Genomic DNA, 6,000 nt, shown 5'->3' on the forward strand with positions numbered 1-6,000 from the left:
TTTTTACTTTTTCTGGTCTGTATATTCTTCTCCCTCCCATTTTTTTTTCGTAAGCCCACAGGAGTTCTGCTGGTCCAGTAGAAACGTTTTGATGGAATTTTTGACCGGGGTAGCACAAGGGTACAGGGGGGGGAGGGGAGGGGCAGAATGGGGAATAGGATTGGAGGTTATGGGAGAGTGGAGGAGGGGAGAAATAGGAGGTATTCGGGAAAGTCGGAGGGTTTCGTAGGAGAGAGATAGCTGAGAAGAGAAGAGGACGTGCAGCAGGGCGTGAGGAGTAGTAGTAGCGGGGGCGGTGGGGAACGAAGGGTAAGTGTAGGAGGGGAGGATCGGAGTGGGGGGAGAAAAGGATGACGCGGGAAAGGTAAGATTGCGGCGACCGTACTACAGCCAGGAGGGGAGAGGGAATGAGGAAACAATAATGGAAGGTGGAGCGGGAGAGGAAAGCGTGATGGTAGGGTGGAGGCTTGAAGCTCTCGCCTTTCAAGGTGTCTTGGAGCAAGGCACGCAGATACGTGGGCACTTTTTTCATTATCATCATTATTATGATATTATCATCATCATATTATTATTATCATCATCATTTTTCATTTTCATCATTATTAGCAAACCATGATGGCCGCGGTAGGGAATTAAACCCGCCACCTACAGCCCAATAACGGGTCAATTTATACACTAAAACACCAGCGAGAGTTCGTGAAAATCACTCCTGAAGTTTGTAGGCTGCCACCGCCATAAACAATGTTGCATGAAATAATTCCCTATATTGGCGGTTTCAGAATCGGAAAAGAATTTCAGCCTAACTTGTTGCCTTTAGCGCATTCTCCAATATTGCGTTTGAGGCTAGATATGTGGTGCCATTTCGTGGTTGCAGATATTCGGGATACGGCAAAGTTTCGGTGAGAGATTAGATTTAACAGATTTTTGTAAGCACTTGCGGGGCGGGGGAGGATATGGGGCGATATCAGGTTGACCCAAGGAAGAAGAGCTCTACTACTGAACGAGTCCCAAGAAAGAGGGGATTCGTTTGTCGCAGCTTAATTGGTCCTTATCAATTAGGTCTGCCGATCAAGCAGTCCCGTAAGAACCATGCTGAACATTTAGGCAACACGTACAGCAAATCAGAAAGTAACCCAAACAAGGTTCATACCAGACTGGTCGGAGTCGAGCATAGATCCGCGTAGGGCCCTCTGTCTGAGAGAGTCATAGTATCCGTAGCGGTGTAGGGCGTGCTGCGAAGGCCCGGGTATTTTATTACGGTCACGTGCAACGTGTCCTGTAGATGAGAGAGGGAGAAAGCATTATTTATTCACTTCAGCATGCAAGGGCCAGACAGCTGCGTTCCAATGCCCCGTAGTGCCGTAGTAGTAAAAACACACCCCCACGGAGAAAGATAAAGAGGAGCGCCAACTTCGCTCTCTCTGACGGGCCCTTAAGGTCCCTCACTCGCGGAGCACAGTGTAGATGGCGCGGCGAGAAGGCGCTGTTAATCGGCGTTCCCCGCACGCCGGAGCCTGCGTAGCCAGCCGGGCGCGACGGCGAGATCCATTGCGCAAGCTTTGTCGTCTGCTCCAAATACACTTGTTTTGGGCCTGTTTTGCGCAGCGTCGCGTCCGTTGCGCGCTTCCTTTGCACGGGTTGCTGAGCATGTTCGACAGCACCTCCTGGGTAACCACAACCTCACGGAATGAAGTTGTCGTACGGTATGATACCCTAAGGATTGCTTTTCAGGGCGGGAAAACAATGTAGAAACCACATACAGACATCTGGCCACTGGACAAACGCTACAGTTTGCGCACTGCGTGCCACGAATGGGAGGACGTCCCGCGAATTGGTGAATACAAATTCGGTTGTGTTCTGCATCTATCACAAAAGCCGACAGATGCCAAATAGTTGTGACAACCAGCGATTTTAAAAGTGTCCGCTACATTTTCGCCATTTGTAGACTATACTTACTAGCTCAAGCTCGGTATGAATGCTAACTAGTCAGCTGAAATGCCGAATAGCTTCAGTATCTCTGCAGGTGTCGCGCGGGGGTGTAGCGCCGAGCTTCTTTTCTTCTCTTTTTGGAACTGCATACGACAGTGCGCATTGCATTATGCGTAGTGCACACCCCACTACTGCATAGTGCCCGGCGCTCCTGAGAACTACATCCAACTATTCGAAAGCAGCTTGTTCCTTGCTGTAGACGCACTTAAAACGCAGAGTGCTGCTTGAACAATGTTGACTGGCGCTAGCTGCTTCAGAAGGGAACAATACGTTTCAAATTAATATTAAGTATTTGAATTGCATGAAGAGCTGCTCCGTTCATAAGTTCAGACTAGTTGAGAATATTTCCGAAACAGCCACGGCTGGGCACGCTGGGGGACGCTTGAAGAAATGCTTCCGTATCACGGCTGGTTACAAAGCACTTACCCCCCTCCCCTCCCTCTCCAACATGTGAACACTTGCGACCCCTGAACAGGCTTGTCCAACTGTTAATTACGACACGCATATACGACATGCAGGCCGCAGGCGTCCGTCGATGCCAACATTAATAAGACAGCGAGAGGTGTGGATGTAAGCACATATGCTGCAAATTTATTTTAAGTTTTTTGTGAGTTAAATTTAATTACAGGAGCCATGAATAGAAAATGCAACTTCGTTTAATTTGAAAGAACTAGGATTCAGACTCAACTCCATTACAGCCCCAAAATTGGTTTTTTTAGCGAAAAAAAGCAAGTATTTAAAAAAATTCAAATTTGGTGGCACAGTGACGTGTTATGAGCAAGAATGACGTCATACGGGCCAACAATAAAACAATTTTCAGTGCTTTAACCCCACGTTAGCATTCAAGTGATGCGGTCAAATGGAACTAGATGCCCCATTACAGGCGCCCAGTCACGTGTCGTCGCGACAGGTCAGTTCGGTTGCCGGCAATCGCACAAAGTTCCGTGACGTCATAGAAAAGTTGCGGGAAACTGGCTGGGGGGTCGCGACTGCTTCACACGTTTTCTTTAATATCTTCCTTATTTGTTCGAAGATTGCGATGATATTGCTATCATTGTTATCGGGACTAAGCCGTCTTTCTAATGAACCCAACTTGCATTTTGTCTTCACGGCTCCTTTAAAAAAACACGAGCCCTTTTTATGACGGACTATATGTCCTTATCCGGCTTGCCTATTTATTCCAGAAAAACTATTTTCACAAACCAGGTCGTCAGAGCACGTTGCTCAGCAATGCATTTGGCGTTATACGCTGGCGGCATCGACGATTACACGACCGCACAGTGACAGTGAACATCGGGCCATAGTAACGAAACCGGTTAAAACAAAGATAGCGTTCGGAATTCTTTGTCGCCGAATCACGCTCGCTGACAGCGCCTTTCCATATTCATTGCAAGGCGGCAGCAGTAAATTTCTTGCGTGGAAATGTATGCATCATTGGCGCACGCCTATAGATTGCGGAATACCTTCGTTAACGTTGTTTATGAGCAGAAGGAGCATAAATTGTTAAGCGCGCGGCAGGATAGCGGGCGAAGTAAAAAAGGGCGATTTTCGCGTTTTATCGCGTTACCGTTAGCCGAAAGAAATTGGGCCCATCTCCCCGCGAGGGGGACTCGAGTAAGTGCATCGCATAGGGGGTGGGTGTATTGCGTTAACGTTTAGTGTTTGGGGAGTTGCTGGTAGTGAATGCGTTGTATCAGCAGCTTCTTGACGTAGTTTGAATGAGTCAAGGATATAAGGCGCGTTCGTAGCCTCCCACTCTGTGTCGGCTTTGTGGCGCAGTGGGTAGAGCACCATGTACATTGTGTTCCGCCCGTAGGGTCGAGGGATCGAAACCAGGCGCCGGATAGTATTTTTTTTTGACGTAGTTTGAATGAATCAAGGATATAAGGCGAGTTCGTAGCCTCCCATTCTGTGTCGGCTTTGTGGCGCAGTGGGTAGAGCACCATGTACATTGCGTTCCGCCCGCAGGGTCGAGGGATTGAAACCAGGCACCGGATAGTATTTTTTTTATATAGTGTAGGGGGAGGGGTGCGGACTACGACTACGGACGTCAACGCGGGTGACATCGTGAGTTACTGAAATGATCTGCATTTAAAAAGCTAGAGTGCATGTTGAAGGGTACGATATTGCTCTAGCCCGTTTCTTTCTTTTTTTTTTTCAGAAACCATTTTCGAACGATTGCACCTTATATTTGCCGGGTTAAATCGATATTTTTCAACTCACCTTAATTATTTTTGACTAAATGTTCATTGATAAAGAATAAGCGATCGTCACATATATGGCGGTGTGCGATTACCCTGCCGCTCATTGCGGCAGCACCCCGTGATTTGGATTCGGCGCACGTCTCGATAGCGCGCGCAGTTTGAGATGTCAGCAGGCAGATGTCGCGGCGGAAGGAAACAAGCCGCTGGGGAGAGCGAGCAAAGGAAGAGAAACGTACAAAGGCACAACTACGAGAGGGTTGCGGAAGAGGAAGAGAGTAAAGTGAAAGCTGGGCGGCTGGCGGGGCGGGGACATTCCGCCAGCGCAAATTATTTTTTCTGGGCAACAGTGGGCGCTACTGTCAATTTTACTCCGTGCACACCCCTCACGCCACTCTGTATATGGGTAGGCGCACACTTCTGGTTGGCTGAGAGCTGTTATTCACACAAACACGTACACGTTTCGACGTAATAGCCGGATGTTGCATACCTATGTTGATATCGTGGCCCTTCGCGTAGCGGGTTGGCCGCAGAAGACAGGCCAACTGCCGAGCGCCCGCTGTGTTCATGTCTTCCAGGGTCGCGCTGTGCCGTAGCTGCCGCTCCGGCGCAACCTCGGGTGGGGTGGCGTTGCTGAGCAGCAGGATGGCATCGGCATCCTGCTGCAGGTGGGACAGGCCCAGGACAACATTGCAGGCTTCCACGATAGTCTTACCCGGGATTAAAGACCAGACAGCCTGGAAAGGAGGCGGAGGTGTGACTATCGAGCGAGCTTGGTTTTGTTGTTCAGCAGAGCGCGACCAACCCGTTCTCACACGGGTATATCTTAGAACCATAAGAAGGATACGACGAGGTCAAGCGCTAAACAGCGCTTTCCTTGACCTGGATAACGTCGAGGTGTCGGACTCCTAACGCAATCGTTTTTCGTCGCAGTTCGCCCGAGAGCACCATGCTTGCGTGTTGGATGTATTGCGGCAGACGACTGACGTGTGTGAGCTCTGGTACAACTTGTGCAGTCTTATGGACATAGTGAATAAACAATATCTACAGTTGAACAAGAAGCGTGCAACTACCGACGGCTACCCGGCAGGGGTGGAGGGCGGCTAGTCTTAGCTACAACCGTTTGCGACTACTAATAAAACTGAACCTGGTGCAACAATCAATCAATCAATCAATCAATCAATCAATCAATCAATCAATCAATCAATCAATCAATCAATCAATCAATCAAACAAGTATCCCGTTAGCTGCTTTAAGATATCGATTAGTGTTTTGTTAATGTGCTCACGTGCATCCATTAGCCATTGTACGCAGAACGCAATATCGCAAAATCTCTCCGCGCTCACTCTGTAGGCGCCCAAGGCAACAAGAATAAACCAACAATCCAAAAATGCTCTACGGCAACAAGCCCTGCGGTAGAGTTACAACTCGTTCGAAATTCCTACCCTCTTGTCGGTGCCCAGGAGAACTGCGTTGGCGTAGGGGAGCCCGTCCTCTTCCACGAAGGACCTGCGCCGTGGAACGCGTCGCCATCAGAATGCGTGGAACTTGGAAGACCGAACCATTCAAGTGACACTCACCCCTCATTAGCCAGCAGGCAATCGTGGGGACTGCCTTCGCTTGCAGCCATGCCTCAGGCGCGAAGAATGCTCGGCCCAGGCGGTTACTGCAATGCCGTAATTGAACAGCGACGTGTCGGATCTCAAAGCGGTGGGCCTTGTTGGTTGGTTGGTTGGTTGGAACCAAAAATCAGTGGCGCGTACCCACTCTGGGGGATTGGCCAAGTCAGATTGGGGAAACTGGTCAAGAA

Source organism: Haemaphysalis longicornis, unplaced genomic scaffold (assembly GCF_048455015.1).
Source record: "Haemaphysalis longicornis isolate Haplotype H1 unplaced genomic scaffold, Haemaphysalis longicornis Haplotype H1 scaffold_4, whole genome shotgun sequence".
Taxonomy (NCBI): domain Eukaryota; kingdom Metazoa; phylum Arthropoda; class Arachnida; order Ixodida; family Ixodidae; genus Haemaphysalis; species Haemaphysalis longicornis.